General features: G+C 43.9%; 2 protein-coding genes across 6 annotated transcripts in view; one reads left to right on the top strand and one right to left on the bottom strand.

The window, feature by feature from the left end:
* TULP4 (TUB like protein 4) overlaps positions 1–25064 on the top strand; it is a 787154-nt gene that overhangs the window by 306851 nt on the left and 455239 nt on the right. The window lies entirely within an intron of this gene.
* LOC146821219 (uncharacterized) overlaps positions 1–25064 on the bottom strand; it is a 119891-nt gene that overhangs the window by 23036 nt on the left and 71791 nt on the right. The gene's annotated exons all lie outside the window — the stretch shown is intronic.

Below are 25064 nucleotides of genomic sequence, written 5' to 3'. Positions count from 1 at the left end.
TGTGGGAGAGAGAAAGCAGGCAGCGAGCAGCCCACTGTGGCTCCTCCGGGTAGACGTCACAGTCCAGCTTTAATTATGCTATTATGAAAAACGAACAGTGGGAGGCGAAATGTATATATATCATCAAGCTTTGTTAATTAGGTGATTGTGGGGAAGAGAAACGGTGATGCGGATCACATAAGAACGCAGTATATCAGATTTTATGAAGTAAATATTGTCTAACCTGCTTATTATAATTATTATTGTTCCATTACTACTGCTATTATTAATATTATCATCGCGAATAATATTTGTTGATAACGATAAACAAAAATGCATTAAAAAGTTATTAATTTAAAAGAATGATAATGTAATAGTACTGATGCAAATAAATAAGCATAGTTTTTATGTTGATTCTGCATGGCGTGTAAAGTAGGGAGTGCTCTAATCCGTGTTTACAGGCAGTGGGTTGTGGTAGATGTGATTTGAGGTGTACGGCAGGCTGTACTGAAGTAAATGTACTTCGACAACCTGTGTCACAATTCTACCTGCATTGAGGTTAAGTGGAATGTTCGAGGCATGTGGGCTGCTGAATTCATATCTGTGCATAGATCGCGGCCTAGTGTTGGGTCCGGATGATTGCACATTGTTGTCCTGGAAGAGTCTTCGAAGTATCACGAGATAGGTGGCTCCTCCCCTGGACTACAGTGCGCATGGGCATCCTCTCCATCCTTAGATTGTTTTTTTCCGCCATTGGGTTCGGATGTGACTATCTTAGCTCAACTTAGGAATACTCAGTTTTAGGCCAAAAGGCCTTTAGTTTTCGTCGGTACAGTTACCGTTCGGTGACGACTACTAGCTTTAGTGGTCCGCACCCTCTTCCAACTTTCAGACCAGTTTGGTCCGAACTTCGAAGTTCGATCGACGATGGAATCGAGGACTCCATTCAAGAGGTGTCCGTTATGCCACGCGAAGTACCCTCATATCGACGTCCACCCAGTCTGTAATAAATGTCTCTCGCCGGATCACGACGAATCGAAATGCATGGCCTGTGCACGGTTCCGATCTAAGAAGACTCTGCGGAATCGACGGGCAGCGAGGCTGGAGGCGCAGCAAGCAGCGCCTGCTCCCACCAACATATTCAGCACCGAGGACGAGGACGCCGAGAGCGTGGAAGAAGTAGTCTCTAGCCCCGCTTCAGAACACGATTCCCGATCGGACGACGACGACGAAGTGCTCTTTCGACGTGAAGAAACCGTCGATGAGGTAGGAGACTTCGACGAGGCCTACGGGGCCGAAGAAGACAGCTCTCCTGAGGAGCTAGGCCAATCCATCGAAACGGAGGCCGAAACTGTACGTCGTCATCAGGCTCCGGTCGAGGGATCGCCTTCGGGCCTTACCCAAGATCAAACACATGGTTCCTCGGCCCCACCTTCCGGTCCGGCCTCGAACACTCTGCAAGAGCCACTATTACCGAAGACGACCGGGTTGTTAAACCCCAAACCATCCATCGCTCCAGTCCCTTCAAAAACGAAAGTGAAACTGGTGGTGGTCGGATTGAAGGCGTCAAAACCATCCACTGCTCCGACGCCGAAAAAAGTCGTCGGCTCCGACCGCGTACAAAGAGACTTCGGTGCCGAGCTCACCGCAGCGGATGCGGTTGACACCCAGAAAAAGCACGCCCTCGGGCACCGCAAGGCACCAAGACCTTCGGCGCCGACATCGAAGGCCATAACCTCCGCAGTCAAGATGGCCGCCCCGGCTATGTCAACGCCAAGCGCACCGGCGCCGACCAAGTCCTCGACTACGTCGACTGTCGATACATCCCTTCAGACCAGTGACCCCCTTCCTACAAAAAAGTCAGGGCTGGCCTCGACGTCTACTACTAAGGTGCCCATCAAACCACCATCTGCGTTCACTGTGCAGCAGGTCTCCGCATCTTTGCAACGCATCCGTGACCGGGCAACCCTCCACTCTATCTCGGGTCCCGACACACCCATACCCTGTAAAGTGCACTCGGAGCCCACCAACATTACGTTTGGGCTGCCACCGGCATCGGCACCGAAACTATTTCAAATTCGGACACGTGTCCTCCACACAGAGTCCACCACCTCTAGCCTTACAGAACAAGACTCTTCGGGGCCACAATTTATCGACGCCGACACTGGCAGGTTAATGCTCGACAAGCGCAAAATAACGCCAGTTAAGGAAGAGGAGCCCTACAAAATTCCTCTTAAAGGCAAACTGCCAGCGGAGCAGGAACCAGTGCTCCAAGAACACTTCCAACCCTTCCATCCAGATCCGCAGTCCTTTTCTCCTACCCCCTCCGAATCGGACGCAATACAGGACTATGGCGGGGAAGATTCCATCTACCCTGGGGACGTAGATCCTGAAGAGCACCTACAAGACCCGGATCAGGCATGGGATGACCCCACAGACCAAAGTGTCGCGCCACATACTCAAGATGCGCAACTCTATAACATAAAAACGTCTCCTACAGAAGACACAGCTGCATTTAATGCCCTCATCGAACGGGCTGCTGCTCATCATGGGGTGGAACTCCATTCTGATGCCATTGAGGAAGACTTCCTGCTTGACACTTTCGCATCTTCAGAAAGAACTGTCAAAACTCTGCCCATGTTAAAAGGGGTTCTCAAACCTGCCAAAGACATTTTCAAGGACACCACAAGAGCCCGGGTGTTAAATCCCAGGATTGAAAAAAAATACAAGCCTGCACCCGGTGACCCTAACTACATTAGGGGTCAATTGCCATTAGACTCCATGGTGGTTGCCAATGCTCGCAAGAGAGCCCACTCACAAACGACTGGTGATGCTCCTCCCCCAGACAAGGAGTCAAAAGTACTAGAAACATCGGGCAAACGCATTGCAGCGCAAGCAGCGAACATCCTGCGCATTGCCAATACACAGGCACTCCTGGCACGTTATGACAGGTCACATTACGACACGCTGGAGTCACTGCTCCAACATCTACCAGATGAGTATAAAGAGTCAGCGGAGCTACTCATTAGAGAAGGACAACTCCTCACTGATGCATCCATAAAATGCGCCCTTGACGCAGCTGACACAGCGGCTAGGGCAATAAACACAAGCGTCATGCTACGACGCCATGCCTGGTTACGAATCTCAGGCTTCAAACCCGAGATCCAAAACAATATTCTGAACTTACCAGTTAACACAGAATTCTTATTTGGCCCAGACGTTGACACTACCCTAGAAAAAATAAAGAAAGACACTGACACTGCGAAATCAATGGGGGCTCTGCAAACGCAGCAATTTCGTAGTGGCTCCTTTCGTCGCACTGGAAATAGAGGAACAACAAGGGGTCAGGGGTCACAACAGCAGTATGCTAAAAGTGGCGCACAAAGCACCTATGACAAAAACAACAGGGGTGGATATCGTGGATCCAGCACCAAAGGCAGGGGACGTGGCTATGGCAACACCAGGTCCTCTCCAAAAAACAAACAGTGACGCCCTCTCCTTACCCCCCGACCACATAACACCTGTCGGGGGACGACTCCAGCTGTTCCTGTCCGCGTGGAAGAACATCACCACGGACAGGTGGGTCAGGGACATCATCCAGCACGGGTACTGTCTAGAACTAACTTCCACTCCACCCAACATACCACCAAAGCACCGTCCTATGTCAGCCGAACACTTAGATTTACTCCAGCAGGAAGTGCTTGCTATGCTCGCAAAAGGGGCAATAGAAGTAGTGCCCATCGATCAGCAGGGCACAGGGGTGTACTCTCTGTACTTCTTAATCCCAAAAAAGGACGGCTCGCTCAGACCTATTCTAGACCTGCGACCCCTAAACCTATATATTCTGTCAGAGCATTTCCATATGCTCACCCTCCAGCAGGTCCTCCCACTACTCAGTCAGGGGGATTTCCTAGCCACGCTAGACCTGAAGGATGCATACTTCCACATACCCATACACCCTTCACACAGGAAATACCTCAGATTCACTATTCAAGGGAATCACTATCAGTTCAAAGTTCTCCCCTTCGGAGTAACAACAGCACCCAGGGTCTTTACCAAGTGCCTGGCAACAGTGGCCGCGCATCTGCGAAGACAAAACATTCACGTCTTCCCTTATCTAGACGACTGGCTAGTTCAGGCCAAGTCAGCACAACAATGTGCCACCCACATGTCCCACACCATTCACCTTCTTCACGGTCTGGGATTCTCACTAAATTACCCAAAATCAAGTCTCCAACCTGCGCACGTACAACAGTACTTAGGCGCAACGATCAACACTCTGGCTGCCACAGCTCAGCCGACTTTAGTGAGAATCAACAGCATGCAACAGCTGAAATCCAAAATCCAACCTCAGCACTCCCTTCCTGCGCGAGTCTTCATGCAGTTGATAGGCATGATGGCCTCCTGCATTTTCATAGTCCCACACGCGAGACTACATATGCGCCCGCTTCAGGAGTGCTTAGCACGTCAATGGAATCAGGCTCACGGGCAACTAAAAGACCTAGTGTTGGTGAGCGGTCGGGCATACAACTCTCTGCATTGGTGGAGTCCACAAAACCTTTGCAAGGGCCGACCGTTCCAAGAGCCTGTTCCACAAATCATACTAACAGCGGACGCGTCTCTCCAGGGATGGGGAGCTCATGTACTCAATTACACAGTGCAGGGACTATGGACACCACAACAAAAGAAGATGCACATCCACCTTCTGGAACTGATGGCAATCTTCCTAGCCATGAAGGCATTCAAAGTACACTTGTGCAACAAAGTCGTGTTGATCCGGACGGACAACATGACTGCCATGTACTACATACAGAAGAAGGGAGGAACACACTCTCCACAGTTGTCTCATCTGGCTCCGAGCATGTGGAAGTGGGCCATTCAGAGGAACATATTCCTCATGGCAGAACACCTCCCGGGCAAGGACAACCAGATGGCGGATCTGCTCAGCAGACACAGCCACCAGATGCACGAGTGGGAGCTACACCCATCAGTTCTCCAACCGTACTTCCAGCAGTGGGTTCAACCAGAGATAGACCTATTCGCCACAAAAGAAAGCGCAAAATGCCAAAGCTTTGCCGCCAGGTTCCCACACCCACAGTCGCAGGGCAATGCGATATGGATGAACTGGTCCGGCAGATTTGCGTACGCTTTTCCCCCAGCACCATTAATACCGCTGGTGGCGCGCAAACTAAGGCAACACTCACTGACCCTTATCCTAGTTGCTCCAACGTGGGCACGCCAGCCGTGGTACACCACCTTTCTGGAACTTTCCGTGGTGCCTCATCAACGACTGCGGATAAAACAAGCCCTTTTAACGCAGAACCATGGCGAAATTCAACACCCAGATCCCCAGCAACTGAACCTGGCGATCTGGCTCCTGAGGTCTTCGAATTTGGCTACCTAAACTTACCACCTGACTGTATGACTATCATCAAAGAAGCCAGGAGACCCACTACTAGAGCCTGCTATGCGGCCAAATGGAAAAGGTTTGTCATTTACTGCAACAACAATAACATTAACCCACTGGACGCATCTATTCAAAACATCATATGCTACCTCTTACACCTATACCGCTGTAATCTGGCATACAACTCAATACGCATCCATTTGACCGCGATAGCAGCCTACCTCCAAAACAGGCAGCACCTCTCCTTATTCAAGGTACCTGCCATCAAAGCTTTCTTGGAGGGACTCAAACGAGTAATTCCCCCAAGACACCCACCAGCACCAGTGTGGAACCTCAACTTGGTCCTCACCAGACTGATGGGTCCGCCCTTCGAACCTCTCCATTCATGTGAGATTCAATTCCTCACCTGGAAAGTGGCTTTCCTGGTGGCCATCACTTCCTTAAGGAGAGTTAGTGAACTCCAGGCACTAACCATTCAGGAGCCATTCATTCAGGTCCACGCAAACAGGGTTGTCTACGCACCAACCCCAAGTTCATGCCCAAAGTCATATCACAGTTCCACATTAATCAAACTATCGAACTGCCCGTTTTCTTCCAAAATCCGCAAAATGTCGCGGAAAGAATGCTCCATACACTAGATGTAAAGCGGGCTCTCATGTACTATATTGACAGGACAAAGGATTTTAGAAAAACTAAACAACTTTTCGTTGCCTTCTCTCCACAACACAAAGGCAACGCCATTTCCAAAGCAGGAATAGCCAGATGGATCGTTAAATGCATTCAGATTTGCTATCTCAAAGCTAAACGCACATTAACGGTTCCCCCACGAGCCCACTCAACACGAAAGTTAGGGGCATCCATGGCTTTCCTAGGAAACATCCCTTTACACGAAATTTGTAGAGCAGCCACATGGTCCACTATACATACATTTACCAAACACTACTGCGTAGATGTACACTCAAGACAGCAAGCAGCTGTAGGACAGGCTGTTCTCAAAACTCTTTTCCAGACTGCTGCAGCTGGCACAGGTAGCCGCCGCTAGGGGAGGTACTGCTATATATTCTATGCACAGATATGAATTCAGCAGCCCACATGCCTCGAACTGATTATGCTACTTACCAGTATGCATCTGTTCTTGGCATGTAGGGCTGCTGACATTCATATCGCCCACCCTCCTCCCCGGCGCCTGTCGCGGCTGCAGCACTCAGTATTTTCTGTATAGCATGGTCATCACTTACTATATCTACTCCATCACTGCCACAATGGCGAAAAACAATCTTAGGATGGAGAGGATGCCCATGCGCACTGTAGTCCAGGGGAGGAGCCACCTATCTCGTGATACTTCGAAGACTCTTCCAGGACAACAATGTGCAATCATCCGGACCCAACACTAGGGGGCGATCTATGCACAGATATGAATGTCAGCAGCCCTACTTGCCAAAAACAGATGCATACTGGTAAGTAGCATAATCAATATTGTGTCATGTCTGTTGGTGTATACTGCCTTTGTTCTCTGAGGAGTCCTAGAGCTGACGGCTTGTCAGAGCAGGGGGTACTGCTACTCTAGTTATCTTTATTTAGGCCACGCCCCTACTTAGATAGGCCACACCCCTTTGAGGTTTGCCCCACCCCTTCTAGAGCACCCTCAGTTTTTGTTCCCACTTAAAGCCCTGGGTGTCCTTGACACACCAGAGTGATCAACCAGAATTTTAAGCTGTTTGGCTTGCAGTTGTGAACTAGTATTTACGGATCCGAGAAGTTTCTGGAAACCAAAAGCTTTGTAATCACAACAACAGAAGTACAGACAAATAGAGAGACGTGTGATGTTCTCACAACTCAAATGGCAACTGCTGGTTATTCCCACCCAGTACTTAAAAATTCTCCTTTAAATCTGCCGCCTATCACTCGGGAGATGGCAATTCTTCAGAGATAGAATTCTGCTGTTTCTTATCTCTGCCTTTTGTAGAGAGAGGATGAAACGGTTCTGTTGCGGGCAGGAATTGTGTTATGGTATTTATAATCACCATGCTCCCTAATACATGAAACAAAAAAAATTAATAAACAACACTTCATTTATTGAAAAATATATATAAACATTGATATATGGCCAGTGCCAAAAACGTGCTTGATGCGCTTTTTAGTGCGATACACACTAGTAAATAAAGTGATCAGCATATGTATCATGTACACAAAACAACGTTTGATTCAAATACACCAATGTAGTTGGGGTCTGTGTTATAAGTCAACGGCATTTCGATCCCTTAATGCAATGTGAGATCATAATAAGGACTTCGAGACTATTGAGCCCGAGGGGGGAGCTAAAATTGGGAAAACAAACAATAGTGAACAGAAAGGAATTTACATTTTACACAGTATTTACATAGGCCCAAAATTAGAATTATGAAAAAAGAATTTGAGAAAAAGAGAGAATGCTCAACACATAGATAATTGAACTCCACTGGAAAAGCACTCCTAGGGCACTAGAAAGCGACAGGAGTAATGCGTTGTAGAGGTGAGAAGGATCAGTGAGTTAAGGTCCATTATAGAAGAAGTGAATGTGGAAGGTAAATGTACAAGGGACAAATTACTTGTACGTGATGGAGAGGTCCATGGGTAAAATTGAACAAGGCAGGTAGATAAACCTATATGAACAAGAAGGGAGTTTTTTTTTTTTTTTAATAGTGCTCAATAGGTGATTAAAAGAGGGACCTGCCGTCCTGTAATTATGTGGAGCATACCTGGAAAAAATGGAAATTTCACAGATAAGCCAGCAGTGGGGTCTTGTTGCCGGGGAGCTGGAGAATAGCTGACCCGGGAGAAGAGTGGACTGCGTGGCATGCATAGTAGAGCCAATGAATAGTATGACTGTGGGCCAGCTGTGCTATAAGTAGTTCCTGGGTAAGAATCTTATGACTGATGGGGTCGGGAGCCTCATAGCCAGCAGAGATTGCCTGCCAGAAGCAGTGGCTTTCTTAGATCGAGCAGGGATGTGGCTATCTTGAAGGGGAGACCGTAAGAGGAGAAAAGGGCATAGGGTCCATTGCCTAAGGAATAAGCTGTGGAATCGTGGGGAATCCCATCAGTCAATATGTATGCATTAAAGCGCGATCAAGGATCGCTTATAAACTAAATATAAACCAGGTTAAAGAAAGGAAAGGGTTAGCATTCATCTAAGAGGAATGAACTCTGATAACGAACAGAATACGGCACTGTAAACTAGTTCAAAATAATAGCACATAATCTAAAGGTTTTTCACATTAGAGTTGCCCAGAGAATGCTGAAAGCTAACGGAATGCAGCTCTTTAAGCTTTCAACAAGTATTTGTTTGAAGGGTAGTCCAATAAGTACTAACCACTAACGGAAAGAGGCGCTGCACACTGGTTTGAATTCATACAAGTACTTCCTCACAGTAGAGTTGCCCAGCCCTTGGGGTGATTTAGACCAGTTCTCATGGTTTCTAATCTCAAGATCCATTTCAGTTATTACCTTTTAAAAAGTTGCTCCATATTTCCTCCTCTAGCAGATGAGGAGATAACTGAGATGATCTGCCATTGGATATAAAAAAACAAAGGGATGAATGTAATGCCTGAATTAATCTCAGCCACCGCCTCGGGCTGCATCCCAATCCATTGTTTTTTGCCCATCTATACCACCTCAATTTGGACTCAGTCAGGGTTGATGCTGCTCCTCAAGGGAACAGTTCAGTCCGAACTGCCAGGCCAGGTACTAACTGAACCAGAATATAAGCAACTCAGGACCGGTTTCACCCTTATTGGATGTCATCTTTGGTGTGTCTGACTTGACTAAAGTGTTCTACCAACGGGGCAGTGAGGATTTTACCCCTGAAATGACTCCTATGTTGGTATTTCTGGATTTTTATTTTCTGAGTAGTCATACTAATGTACTAGTAGAGAGAGAGTATTACAAGAATTAAAGTGTTCTCAGTTCTTTACTTGTGTTCTCTATTTACTTATTTAATTATCCTTAACTTTGTTTGTGAAGGCCTAGCTTACAGAATGTATTGAACTATCAGCAACTTTGGCTCAATCCTGACACACATGTAGGCTTCACATTGAAGACTGAGACTGATGCTGATGAATATAAGGCTCTTTCACTGCCCCGCATCCTACACACCCCTTTTTCAAAAAGGAAGTTGATTTTCTTAAAGTGACATTTGCCAGGGCAGTCCTACTGTCTTCTGTTACCTCAATTGGTAATTACATTTTTTTAGAGACTTTTATTGTGTGCAATACCTAATGACATCTTTGATCATCTAATTTTGAATTATGTATAACTACCAACTCTTTATATCCTTAACACCCTTGGATTAGCAGATAGTCATATTTTGGGATCTAAATAATACAGGGAGTTCTTTAAAGTTTGTAATAGGAGCTCACAAATAATATATTGGGTTCTTATATTATTCACGGATTGTTGTGCAACTTATATTTTCATATTGATTTTCGGGTGACCTGGATTTATAAACTCTTTTGCCTCTCCAAGTACTTTCATTTTTGCTGTGCCTTGTTACGGATTAGCTCAGCTGCATTCCTACACATAGTGAGATGAGTGTGGTAGATGGGAGCCTGCATTGAATTTTTATTGCAATCACTTGCACCTTTAAACAGTACCATTCAGCACTCAGAAGGGGGACTATACCTTTCTTTTAAAGTATATAGTTTTTCTCTTAGTTGAAAATATGACATAACATTTAAATTATGCAGATGCCCGTATTTCTTTGTCTTGCACACCCTGGAAAAGTACCAGCTGCTCTACACGGACCAGACTTGTTACAGTAGCTCAGTACAAGTACAGTCACATGGAATTTCCCGAAAAAAAAACCTCATAAGGACACAGCTTGCAGTGAGTCCTATTTTTATATCTGCATGCGCTCTTCGCTCTGCGAGGCATGCAGTTGTCGAGTACGTTGTGGAAGCCTCACCTTCTCTCCACCCATATTTTTGATTGGGTGGTGTCATTGTCCTTGGTAAATGCTGGTGTCCGATTGATAATGAGGCTTGTTAGTCCCTCCTTGTTACCGCCCTGTCGCCATTTGTTTCCTCCCATGAGGACTGGATCTTTTACTTGTGGCGGTACACGTCTCCTTCATAAGTCGGTAAGCACTATTTTTTTTATTTGCAGCGTGGTCCTCTTTCACTTTAGCGGTTGCGCTTGTTTATTTAATTAATGCGCCGGGCCGAAAAGGAGCTTTTCTACTCACTAATCTAACAAGTATTTGCAATGTAATAGGTCTCGCATATTGACATTGCAAATAACAATGCCTTTTATTTTTGTTATCGTTTTTAAAACATAAATAAAAGGCATTGTCATTTACAATGCCAATAGCTTAAACTCGCGTAAATGTGAGACCTATTGCATAGCAAATGCTTGTTTATTCCTTTGGTAAAGAAGAAATAGAAGCCTGGCATGGGCATTTTGAGAATCGGATATAACTAGAAATCTATTCTCCGAATAACTGCCTTCAATCTCTATATACTTATCTTTCTATGTTGAATTTAACAGTATTTTAAACCTGAGTTCTAATACCACGCCATCCGCAATGAAAGTACCAGCTAGGTGCTACCACTAGGCAGCTTCTAGGGTCTAGAAATCCTTTCAGTCATCTTTAGTCAGTCTTTGCAATTTTCTTTTTCAATAGCATGTTTTGGCTTGGTGCACACCAAATAAATACAATTATCCGGTGGATTTATTCTAAAGAACTTGACTTCAGTAATTTATAACCTAGTAAGTACAGCAATTGCAGCTCCCCCTGATGTCCTCCCGAGCGAATAGACATTGTTCCAGTTTCCTTGCAGCCAAAACCAGTGATATAGCATAGATGCCTATGCAGGAAATGGCTGTGTCCTATTTCCTTTTCTCTGGTCTCTGTGTGTATGTTCAGCACGTGGAACAGTTGCTGATATTTCAGGCACACGTTATTAGAGGTGCAGATGTTTTGGACATCTTTCCATCATACGTCATGGAGTACTAAGTTTTTTAACGCACTCCCATATGGAAGAACTGTTGATTTGCAGAATTGTAACATTTCCCCTCGCCCCCATCAATTTATTAGTCATGCAGGTTAAGGAGGTTCCCTTCAGAATTGGTTGCTGCAAAAACTACTATTCTGTGCAGTTGCAGTTCCCATGCAATTGATCTGGCCCCTGTGTCTTGTCCCTGATTGTCTTACATTGGCTGCCTAATTTGTCCTTCTGACAGCAGACATTGTTTGCTGCCTGTTGGTACTTGAGATGTTTTTACCAGTTGTCTAAATGCAGTTCATTGTAGTGCCTAGCATAATACATTTTTTTAATCGAATGCAGCTCCCCATTCCTATCCCTACTAACATTTCCACATTCAAATTGTAGCCATTCTTATAACTTCAGGAGCGAGAGGGGGCGAGGTGAGGGCTCAGCCCTCCTGCTATTCTGCTGTTTTTAGAGAGGAAGCTACACACACCCACATCTCCACTTCACAAAGTGATTGATCCATTGATATTTCTCTCTTTTATTTGTTCGGCTTTTTTTTCTGATGCATTTCAAAGGAATCCATTTAAAGGACTAAGGTGGAAGGTGTGAGGTTTGAAGGCCAGCTGCTAGGCAGGATAACTACTGAGTCGGTTGGGTGCAAATGAGGACACCATATGAGACGTGCTCAGAGCTGTCTGACCCTCTTCCATCTGTATTTCGTCTTAGAGAAGCACGCCATGGATGGTCCGCACTATGAACGTGCTGTAGGGTTGTCGTGTAAAGCACTTTGGGGCACATGCATCATGGTAGGCTATTGAGATTCCTTAATTGCGATTATTAAGGAATCGCAATTATGGAATCGCAAAAATACAGAGATATTCTGTTTTTCCTGTAATGAGCCTTAATGTGGAAAAAAAAATATGGTCCCTCAAATAACGCCTTTGGCCTCATTCCTCTATATGGTTATGGAACTCCTTGGTGACTTGCAATATCCTTATCTTGTATGGCCGGGGATACTTTATCCCATATATTACTGGTGACTAGAGACATCACAAGTCACCTCTAATAAGGAAATTAGAGACTGGCTTTTTTACAGACTCCCATGAATTATATATTGTGTCCATACGCTTTACCTCAGTTTTGCAATCTGTGATAAACAGTTCTGTATATACAATCTCAAAACTCTTCTTTTTATCAGCTTAAGAATGATTAAGGGCTGCCTAGGCTGAGCTAACCAAGCTAGGGAATTAATAATTGACCATCACTATGCACAAAGGTTCATTTAGCAGCATTATTAACACACTGAGCTATCTTGTCTACAAGGATATATATATATATATATATATATATATATATATATATATATATATATACACACACACACACACATATGTACACACACACACACACACATATGTATGTGTATATATATATATATATATATATATACTCACTGAAAAAAACATATGGTTTCAGAGACGTTATAGTTAGAAATTAGCATTTAAAAAACCTTAGAAATTCACAGAAAAAAACATAGGTTTCAGGGGCGTTATAGTTAGCTGGACATTTCAATCGTTCAAAGCCATAGAAATTCCTCCGTTATAGTTAGTTCTGCCAACTATAACTATGCAATGCACTGCTGATGATGTCACATATTGCATCATTCATGACATGGTCAGTGACATCACTGATGACATCTAAAATGACATCACTGATGACATCATCCAGTGAATGTGGTTTAGTTTGAAATTTAAAAATGTATTTGATATATATACCAATCTGTATTGAAGATTGAGTGGATATATAACTGTCTGGATGGAGGATTTAGTAGCTGTCTGACTGTCTGTTTAAGTGAGTAATTAAAAGTGTCTCACTTAATACATGGATTAGTAACTAAACTATGTGAATGTGTGCATCACTGTCTCTGTTGTATAACATGCTGCATCAGTTGGTCACTAACTACATGAGTGTGTATATTAGTTATTGATTAGTTGGGTGAGTATTTGTATGGGACACTGAGTTTGTGTGTGGTTGGATGGGGTGTGTGTAACTCTATGCATTGACTAGGTGTATAGGTTTACGAGTGCATGTGGAAACAGTTGTTTGGGTGACTGAGTGTATTTATTTGTGTGTTGGTGGGCGAATATATGTTTTGGTTGTACATCTTAAACAAAGTAAAAAAAATAAAAGGCATTGTATGTGAGAATTGGTGTATATAAATAAGTATATATGAGAGTCAGTGATTGTGAGAGTAACTATATGAATGAGTGTATAATTGTAATGGTGATTTTTTTAACATATTAGCTATGAGTTACTATGTGTTTGAATAAATGAGGTGTTGTGTGTATAATTGTGTAAGTGAGTATATGTAAGTGTGATTAATTTTTTTCAGGAGTGAGTACGATGACTGCATAACCGACTAAGATGACTGCTGATGTGTCAATGTCTATATATGTGTATAAGTGCATTTCATAGTGTTCAATTAATTAGTGACTGCAATGAATAAGTGATTCTGTGGTTGAATGGATAGTTGTGTGTGTAGACTTAGGAATCAGTGAGTGGGTATGTAGTAACTGGTATTGGTGTGTCAATGGTTTCAAATATGGTACTCTGTATTTTACAGTGAGTGATTGAAGATTATACAAGTGTATGATGAGGTGTATCAGATTGTCACATGGATGATGTCATCAGCGATGCCATCAGTGATGTCACTGACCATGTCATGAATGATGTCTCACATTACATCAGCAGTGCATTGCAGGCGCGCAAGTTATAGTTAGCAGAACTAACTATAACGGAGGAATTTCTGTAGTTTTGTACGAGTGAAATGTCCAGCTAACTATAACATCCCTGAAACCTATGTTTTTTTTCTGTGAATTTCTAAGGTTTTTTAAATGCTAATTTCTAACTATAACGTCTCTGAAACCTATGGTTTTTTCAGTGAATTTCAAAGCTTTTTTAAATGCTAATTTCTAACTGTAACGTCTCTGAAACCTATGTTTTTTTCAGTGAATTTCAAAGGTTTTTAAATGCTGATTTTTAAGTGTAATAGTAGTATACCTATTTTTTTCAATACTGATTTTCTACAGTTTTTTAACTGTTTATTTATAAATATTTTATTTATTCAATAACATTATATATTTTTCTGAAAATTGCAAAAAAAAAGTTTAAAAAAATTAAAACTGAAATATTGTTTAATTTTTTTTATTTTTTTTTATTTTAATATATTTATATTCTTTTCTCTTTTCAATTTTTTTTTCTCCATTTTTTCTCAGAGTCGTGCACCCAAAGTGTACACATCAGGGTGGGTGCACGGATTCTAGCCGACATTATAGAAACGTCGTGAAGGATCCGCGTACACAGGCACCCTTGCACCATGATGCAAGGATGTCTGTGTCGTGTGGAGATTGTTTTTGTGCAGGAAGGGACACCATGTAGTTTTCCTCTCCTCGCTTTCGTATATTTACCCATCAGGATGGCCAGGTTGAGGCCCTGATCGATTGTACCCCGGCCTTCCCTGAAGCCAAACTGTAGGTCTGATAATATATTCTTTTCTATAGCCCATGTTTGTAACCTCGTGAGGAGTATCCTTCCTGCTACTTTCCCTAATGAATCTAATAGTGAAATTGGTCTGTAGCAGGGAGGATCCTGTCTATTACCTTTCTTATAAATAGGGACCATGATAGATTCGGTCCAACTATTAATTAGGCCCAGCGAAGAAGTTGCGTTAAGAACGCGTGTTAATAATGGAGCCCAGAGGTCTATGTTATGTTTGTAAATGTCGACAGGGACCCCATCGGGTCCTGGGGCCTTAGAGCCTTTACTTTTGTTTAGTGCTAATAGCACTTCTTTTAGTGAAAAGGATACCTCAATTGGGTGGACCACACTGTCTTCAGAGGGAGGTAATATTGGACTAATCCTGGTTGTGATCGCCTCGGGAAAGCCAAAGATTTTTGTGAAATGGCTCACCCATTGGAGTTCATCTATCGTTACATCCAAAGAAGGGGAATTTTCAGATGAAAAAAATGGAGATCTGATTACTTTCCAAAACGCCTTACTGTCTTTTTGGATACTAGCCCTATGCAGATCTTCCTACAAGGAATTTTTTAGTGCCTTTTTTCTTGACTTTATGGCCTGATTGTATAATTTTCTTGCTTGCTGGATGCCATATTTATCTGTTTCCTTATTATGAATAGCTTTTTTTAGTGCACGGTGGGCTTTTGAGCAATTAGTATCAAACCATCTAATTTTCTTTTGTTCCCCCCTTTTTTTCTCTACATTCAAACAGTTTTTTATTGTTGCCGTAATATGTTTGAAGCTTTCTAATACCAGCGAGGGAGGGGAATTTTCATTTAAACACGTCATAATTTGATCCAGGGCCTTAACCACTACAGAGGATGTTGTTATATCAGGATCTATCAATTCCCGCTTCAGTGAGTAACCATTTGTGCTGTCGATGGCCAAATTAGCACAAATATGATTATATTTTTTCGTTTTATTTTTATTTTGAAGGTTAGCATTTTTACCTATAATTATTACTGTTTGTGGGAAATGATCGCTTATAGCTATCTTATGCTTTATAAATTGCATTACCCTGCTACCAAGATAGCTTGAGACCAGAATAAAATCTATAACCGAACCTATACCTCTCCCGTTGTACGTTGGAGAGAAAGGGATAGGAGGTGTTACTAGTTCGTTTGCAAAGGTCAGGTCCAGCATAAAAACATTCTCATTCAGAGTGCTACCAAAGATGTTATGAGAGAAGTGGGTTAAATTGCGATTTTCCTCATCTCTCAAACCACATAGCTGGTTGTTATTATTAGGGCATAAGTTTACGTTGAAATCTCCTCCCCAGACAATCTGGGCGTTTCCTGAGCTAAGGGACTGGATGTTATACATAATTTGTCTAAATTGAACCATTATTTCTGCCTCTTTTTCTTTGGGAATATTGTTGAAAAATTCACGAGCGTCAGGGAATCTTTACTGTCCATTAAGAGTGTAAGAATTTGGTAGTGAGGATCAGATATTTCAAGCGTGATTTTTTTCACTACCACCAGATTAGAAACATATATACATAAGCCTCCCTTTGGTCTTCCATGACTGGAGGGGCAGGCTGGGGTGTGGAAGGTTTTAAAACCGTCGATGTGAATTTCATTTTGTATCCAAGTCTCTTGGAGACAGAGGATATCCGTTTTCCTAATAAAATCAAGGAAGAGGTCGTTATGGAGTTTGGAAGATAAACCCGCTATGTTCCAAAAAGTGATGTTAATCTGCCCTTACTTTTTCCAAGGTGGTGATGGTAGCTGGGAGTCTAATCCCAATGTCTCTGGGTCAGGTGGGATGAGATTCAAAGGTTCCTCTCTATTTGATGTGATATCGGATGCTTCAACGTACATTGGTTTGTTTTGCTCCTGTCTATGCGGACTCTTATCTCGACCTTCTAATATAGTCTCTACATCAGATGTCGCTCTTTGGGATGGTCTAAGCGGGCTAATACCTAGAGTTCCTAATGTGACCTCTAAATCAGTTATTGACTTTTGGGGTAGTCAGTCCAATTCCTCTAATGATGTAAGTGCACTAAAGCGATTATGTACTGAAACAGTGTAATTTGGACTGGGCAAACTCTGAGGGTGATCCAATTTCACTAAATCGAAGGGAGGTCGATAAAAGAAGCCTAGGGGGAGAATATTAATCCCCGTTTCAAGCTTATTTCTGCCCGCTTTCCCCAGAATCTTTTCAACTAACCAGGGTGAGCGGAAAGTCAGAACCAGGCAATCACCTATGAAGGGTTTCCTGGTTCTTCCGATCCATCCCACCCTACGTGCCATCTTGAATTCTTCAAACAGGGTTCGGGTGGCTCCCACTCTATTCCCCAGCCAATGTAATGCCTTGTTTCTTAAGGATTCGCACGTCTCCTGGTCATGCTGTCCTAGCTGTGGTACATTTGCCAAGATGACTGTATAAGGAGTACAAGCTGGTGGAAGATCCAGGTGTGAGGGAGACAGTGACTTTATATATAGTGATTTAGGGGCGTGTGAAATTGATTTGTCAGCAGTTGGGTTGCTGGTGTTATTATAATTTTGTTGAGCCTTGGATATACTGGAGTGATTGCTAATTCGATTTCCTAAAGTAGCTCCAGGCCTATCCATTTGGAGCTGAGGTCTTCCTGTTTTCCTGTCATTCATAACGCTATTGGTAGGCTGGGAGCTTAGAGATAAAATAACCGTGCTGTCGTTATTAGCTAGGAGCTTTGCCAGAAGGGACTCTACTCGATGTAATCTTTCGCCAATGCTCTCGACTGCTCCTCTCACATAAGAATCTACGTTTTTTATAGATGTGAGTATACTCTCTAAATCAGCACCCTTAATAGGATGTTTTATCGTATTCGCTGTTGTGACAGTTGTTATGGGGGTGTGGTGTAAAAGTGGGCTAGGGTGGTTGTCATAAGTATTTTTCCTTGCCGTGCTATCCCTATCCCTGTTTACTATTGGTTTGCCCAAATCTCTCGTTCCCCTTCCGGGCTTGCCAGTCTGTTTTCTAGCTATCTTTTTTTCTGATTTATTTGGGGGGGGATGGCGTCTTCCCGAGTGCTATGCACTATAATATCGCCTACAGTCTGTTGAATACAGCCATTTGCTGCAGATCCGATGACATGATCCACATTTGTTTCAGAGTCTTGAATAGGGATGGCTTGCTCGACTGAGGAGATTTGTTTCTCTATTGCCCCCATTGCCCCAGTCAAATAAGTTAAGAGCGTTTGTTTTTTGAGCTTTTTGAGGTCCTTCCCCTCAAGTGGGCCGCTACTCAGTGCTTTTCTTTTACCCATGCTGGGAGGATTTTATTACTTAGTGGGAACAGTATAGGCTGCCTGCTTATATAGCCTCATGCGCACAGCTTACAATAATACAAGTCTTAGATCTTACGCCCCAGAGCTAATAGTCCCCATACCAAGCGTTACCTTCGATATTTCTCAAACCCGTCTTGGAGGTCGAAATGGCTGATGGGGGGGCTGCAACAGGACCACGAGGGAGTGCCCGGTCCGGTCTCACCTGCAGATGGTGCTCCGATGGCTCCAATGGCTGTTCCTCCCACAGCAATCTCCTAGACAGGAAAACGAACAGGCAAGAATATTCCAGGTATGCGCGTCCCGTTCTTATGTCCCTCGGTCGGTTTAAGATGATGTCACGGGCATGCGCCGGGTATGAGCAGGGCTGCTGGGAGTTGTAGTTTATCCCAGGACGCCCAGCCACTCTCCCCGGCTCGCCGGCTCAGACTCGCCGCCCCGACCTGCAGATGGTGCTCCGATGGCTCCAATGGCTGTTCCTCCCACAGCAATCTCCTAGACAGGAAAACGAACAGGCAAGAATATTCCAGGTATGCGCGTCCCGCGCTGCGGAGAGTGCGCCTTGTTCTTATGCCCCTCGGTCGGTTTAAGATGATGTCACGGGTGTGCGCCGGGTATGAGCAGGGCTGCTGGGAGTTGTAGTTTATCCCAGGACGCCCAGCCACTTTCTTCAAGAAGAAACGCGCCTTCTGATTATTTCATTCTGAAGAATTGGCAAAACCTACTTAAAGTTGAGAGACCTCCATCCGGAGGCCAGAAATAGTGCCCAGGGGGACACATCCAAACAGTGATGTGCAGCCTTTCTTATTTAAGTGGTCTGAGTGCTGCCACTGCCCTCCATTTAGCATGATGTTCCAGTCCACTCCTTCTTCCCTCCATTGCCCAATTCTATGCCCCATCATTGATCTCCTGCTTAGCCTCTGTGCTTAGCTTGCTGTCCCTATTCTCCTTTCCCCTGCCCCTGATGTCTTTGTGCATGCCCCTGCTCCATCCTTTTTGCCCACCATGTCCCATGGACCTGCCACTCCTATCTACTCTGAGTGTTCTGTTGAGCTGCCACTCCCCTCCCACCTGCCTAACATTGTCAGATGACTGTAACCTGTCCCTGCCACCTCCACCCTGCCTGTCCACATTCCATGCCCCTATCCCCTTCCTCCTGTCCTCCATGGTCCATTTTACTGCCACACCCTTCTGCCCTCCCAGGTCTGTTGTGCTGCAACTGCTCCTCCTGCCTGCCCCGCATGGTCTGTTGTGAGGCCCCTTCCCCTGAACTCTCTTGTCTGTGCCCAGGTCCTGACCCTCCCTTCTATCCTCCATGGTCCTTTGTGCATGCCAAGCACCCTCCTTCTTGCCCATCATAGCCATTGTGCTGCCACTAACCCTCCCGCTTGCCATGCATGGTCTTCTGTGCTGCCACGGCCCCTCCCACCTTCCCTGTGTGGTCAGCTAGGTGCCCCTGACCCCCTCCCACCTTCCCTCCATGGTCTGTGTGTATGCCATCATAGTCTCACTGTTGCTCTCCATGGTGTGTCTTGCTTCTAGTGCCCATCCTGCCTGACCTCCATGGTCATCTTGCTGCTCCTGCCCTGCCCCCTTGCCCCCAGCCCTCTGTTTCCATGTGCAGACCCCTATTTCCTCCCTCCTGGCTTGTCTGTTCCATTGTAATGCCCCTGATCCGTCCCTCCTGCCCTTTATGGTCTATTATGCTGCAGCGTTCTCTCCTGTCTGTCCATTATGGTCAGCTAGCTACCGTTGCCTCTTCCCCCTCTGTTCTCTGTTGTCCATGTGCATGGTCCTGTCCCCTCCCTTTTGCTTTCTATGGATTGTTGTGCTGCACTCCCGTCCCGCATGCCCTGTGTGGTGTATTGTGCTGCTGCAAACCCTGATGCCTGCCCTGTTGGGTCAGTTTGGTGCACCTCTCCATGTCCCTCCTGTCCTCTGTTATCCGAGTCCATGTCCCTACCCCAATTCCTCCTGCCTTCCATGATCCAATGTACCATACTTGCTAACATGTTGAACTTGGTAAGGGAGATTTTGAAAAAAAACTGGGGTATTGATTTTCCCCTTTGACTTACATTGAAAAAGAGGAGATTGTAGACCGGAGATAGATCAGATAAAGCCCATTTGGGTTTAAAAACATTGGACGTTTCCTGGCTGAATCGGGTCTGTTGGCATGTATGGTTGTACTACCTCTGCCTCTTCCTTCTGCCGACAATGGTCTATTATATTGCCACAGCCTCTGTTGCCAGTCCTGTATTGTTGGTTTGTTGCCCCTGTCCCCCTTTCCACTGCCCTCCATAGTCTGTTGTGCTGCCAATGCCCTTCCTGCCTGCCCAGTGTGGTCAAATTGTTGCCTCTGCACCCTCCTACCTGCCTTCAATTTTCAGAGTCCGTGCCCCTGGCCTCTGCCTCTCAACAGTATCCTAATGAACAACTAGATTGGTAACATTCTATATTTATTACAAAAGTCTGGAACGCCTGACGTCATCTTGATGTAATCAAAATTGTAATACCTGGAGCATTTCCTTTAGAAAATACATATATGAGAGGGTCTTATTTGCATCAAAATTATGGTAAGTGCTTTAAAAAATTAAAATGAGGACATATTTTCTGAGTTTTCAAATAGCAACAAAGCACGTTTAAATTATTTGTTAGCTTTGTTTTTTATCCAGTTGAACACTTGATTAAATGTTGCACTTAGGGGAGAGGATGTGGTGTTACTTCCAGAGCTGCAGACTTTGCAACTGGGGAACCAGGTTGGAGTTTCTGCTTCAGCTCGACATTCTGTGATTCTGGTTAAATCACTTATTCTCCCCATGTCTACAACCAAAATGAATTTGTTCTTGTGTGGTGTAACCAATGCTTATGTAAAGCACTCCAATACCTGACAAGTCTGCACTATATAAAACTGCAAAAACACAAAAAATAAGTTTTTTGCACACTTCTGTCATTGGGCTACATGTGAGCTACATTTGGGTGATATTTTTGCTAAATTTGGGCTCTTTTATCTCTGGTGGCCATCTTGGGGACTTATTTGTTATGAAGTTTCCTAATTTCCTCATTTACTACAGTCCCCTCAGTAGGAAATACTTTCAGTGTTTTACTTTGGTTCCATCAAGAAGGCATTCAGGTGTGTCACACATTTGCCATAAATTCTGAATGTTAGCACTCTAGTTGCTCATTAGATCACTGTAATAAAGCTACTGCTCACCAGGGAAGTCTGCTGCTGGTATTCAAAGTGCATGTTTCAGTCTGCATGTCAGAATTGTTTTATGGAATAGAAGAGGATTTGAGAAGTCAAAATGTGCCCTAATTTTTCTTTCTGCAGCACTAATCATAATTTCTATGGCAAAATGAACCCCCTCATTTTGTTCTTTTGCAAATTAAATGTTTTAAGTGTTACCACTTTATTCCAATCAAGATGGCTTCAGGTGTGCAATACGTTTGTCATAAGTAGGACTGTTAGCGCTCTAGTTGTTCTTTAGAACGCTCTTGGAAGCTGCAGTAAAACACAAAGGAATCAACTGGCAGTCTCTGCCCTTGTTGGATGTACATGTTTTACTGAGAATGTCAGACTTCATTCTCACATAACTGAGAAAGATAATGTGAGTTTACATAAAATATGCTCTCAGTTTAGCTTATAGATCACCTTCCAGACCTCTGTGGGAAAAGCATGAAAAAAGTTTTCTCTCAAACATGATTCATGATATCTCAGCAGAAGGCTTTTTCACATGGTAAAATCACCTTAGAATACACCACAATTCCTAAAATGAGTATGGTACCATCAACAAATGATTTATAATGTAACTAAAGTCTTTAAACCTTCTATTAACTGCAATGCTTTTTAATGAGGTGCTATCATGTTTATTGGTCCCAAGATGGCTGCCAACACTTCTTGGATGAAGTTCTGACAGCCAATCAGATCTCACGAGGAGATGTGTGGTTAGGCTCCGCCCAGATATATATATATATTTCTTTTTCCATTAATATTTTAAAAAGTACTGAACAGATTTACACCATTTAAATAAAAGGCACGACTCTGAACCAAAGGCTACCTTTTTGCCAAATTTGGTGTAATTCCGTTCAGCAGTTCGGGCTGTAGCTGCGACTAAAGGTTCGTATGAAAAATTGCATGGGGAAAACATGTTTAGGGACCCCCTTTTTTCTCAGCCCCCGCTTGCCAAATCACCAGGAAACTTTCAAGATAGGAGCGGACCGGAGCGACCCACGAGTTTTAAAAATTTCGCGAAGATTCGTCAATTGGCGCCAAAGTTATTGGGAATAGAATGTTGCTATTTTCCTATGGTAACTAGGTCCTAACTATAACTACCTACTGGCGACCACCAGTAGGTAATTATATATATATATATATATCATTCAGTTTGTAGTTGGACTGAAAGATACACATTTGTAATTTGCATTTTGTTTGAGGTGGGGGAATTATTCTTTTTGGAAAATGTGAGCGGGGATATACAGAAAATTCACTGGAATTCTTGCCAGACTGCCTACTCTGAAATTTAGTAGGACTGTGCAGGGTTCACATGCCAAGCCTCAAGGATGTGTATGACCCTATCACATGCCTTTCTCAATCAATATCTTGTTTAGCATCTTTCAATTTTCATTGGAGTTCATTTAAAAAAATCTTAGCAGCCATAGCCACAAGGATTTAGGTGATCAGAGCCAGCCCAGACAGACATTAAAGTATAGTGCTATGTTTTTATTTGCCACTGATGTGCCGAGGCTTTTCCCCGAGTGATAAACCCTTTTTTGGGGCGGTTTGTGCTTAAGTCTTCATAATGTTTTTCCACAAAGGTATCGAAGCCAAGATTGCATTCTCTTTTCCCCACATGTTGGAGATTGTAAAAGTAGCAATAGTTTGTGGATTCCTCTGGAAGGAACCGGGAAAATAGCCAAAATGTAGCTTTTAATTTTTTTTTTAAATGTGCTGTGCAAGAAAGTATGCCCTTTTTCCTAAGAATGTCATCAATGAAACCTAGCTGTACTAAGGTCACCCTTTTCCGAGCTTTCAAGATTAGGCAGAGATTTAAAAAAAAATCATTCTGATGGATACTTCTAAATGCATATTTCTCACCTCTAGAATATTCCCTGGGTGCCAGACTGGTTCTGGAAACTTCCATAGGAGTGCTCCTGCTAGGTGGCACCATGCAGGTCCGTGTTGGTTTTGTTCCATCCCAGAAGTGACGGAGCGGAATTGCCTATAAGCGTCTCCCCTGTGCGCCCACGTCAATTCCTTTCTTTCCACAAATGTGGATCCGAAGCTCCGCTCCCACTTTTGTCAGTCTTTGGTTGACTTCCAGAAAAACGAACTCAAGTGTGTAAGGGAACGATTTATCCTCCTAAAACTACAGATATCAAACCAAGCAGTGACAGTAGAAAACAGATGTTGGTCACAAACTTATACAAGGGGGTGTCTTTGGGCTCAGGGAATGACTACAAAGTAATACGATAAGTGTGCCATCATGTTTACAGTGTCAATGCGGGACTGCAAGGCTGTACGGCTGAACATAGGAAGAAGTCACAGGCTTTGTGTAAGTCTTGCTCTCTCTCCAAGCCGAGGGTACTTGCCCATTTCAGAGGCCACTCCAATGAGTAGTCTCCTTTGCAGCCAAATTTCTCCAGTAAGTCGAAGTTCAAGCAGAAACATAAGAAAGCAAATAAGGAATCAACCCCATCCCGCTACTCTCTTTCAAAAGACAAGTCTTGAAGGTGCCACTCTATCTCTGTCCCAGTGTTTGATTCAGAAATTATTCTGCAATTTATTCCGATGCACCCCGATTTCCTTGGCTATTAGCTACGGCACAACAGGTCAAGGCCTTTAACGAGGTCATGTTGCATTTATTTGGCACTTTTTTGGCTATAACTGATCCGCCTTTGGGGCCAAGGATCTGCAGAAGCCCTCAGTTGGAATACTATTGGTGAATCCACTGTCTGGACCCCTTGAACCCATCACAGGTTCCGCACTGACTCTGATGCAGAATTCCACCGCAGTTCCAAGACCTGCGTTAGCCCCTCATTTATTGATGGCGGTGCTGATACTGCAGGGGGAAAACTTGCTGACTGTGTAGTCTGACCCTTAATCTGCTTAGATTCAACCCCAAACGAGCTTGCACTTCGAATCCACTACAGTGCACCCAGTCACCATAGAACCGGAGTTTGATTCTGTGCTTCCACTACCCCGAAGGCATCTACTAAGGCTTCATTATATTTTTTGTTCCGTCTCTCACCAGAGTTTCCTACCAACCCAAGATGACTATGACCGAGATGGGGATAATTTTCAGCCTCATTATGATGATGACCGTATCTACATAGGCTTACAAGGGGCAGGTGGGCTTGGTACTTCCTCCGATACACGACTGACATTGCTTCTTGGGCCCCCAGTGGAAGAGAGCGCTTACTGTCATGTGATAATTCCACAAGTGGATAAGGTTCTAGACCTACAACTACCTTCTTTTGATGGCAAGATGAATGACCTTACAGAAAGAAGGTTTGCAATGTCAGAGGGAAGTACCTGGTGACCCTGATTTAAATTACACAGAATCCTACTTCAGAGAGCCTGGTCATCCAGGCTTCCATCAGCAAGGGGACCCCCTCTTCCCAACAGTCCTCGGAATGGGAGTCAAAGAGGATTGAGGAGTTCCGAAAACAAATGTTCTGATTTGCTAACCTAACATTAAGGTCAATAAAGTACATTTGTTTATTGGGCCTATATACACATGCCCTCTTATACCTGGCCAGTGAAATCTTGCTGACAGTTCTAAAAGACCTTGGGGCCTCCTTGGCTCAAACCATTCATAATTCATAATGGTCAAGATGTGGTCAAATACGGGATTTGGCTGGCCTTGGT

This window comes from Triturus cristatus, chromosome 6 (assembly GCF_964204655.1).
Source record: "Triturus cristatus chromosome 6, aTriCri1.1, whole genome shotgun sequence".
NCBI lineage: Eukaryota > Metazoa > Chordata > Amphibia > Caudata > Salamandridae > Triturus > Triturus cristatus.
This window is presented reverse-complemented; position numbering and strand designations above follow the sequence as displayed.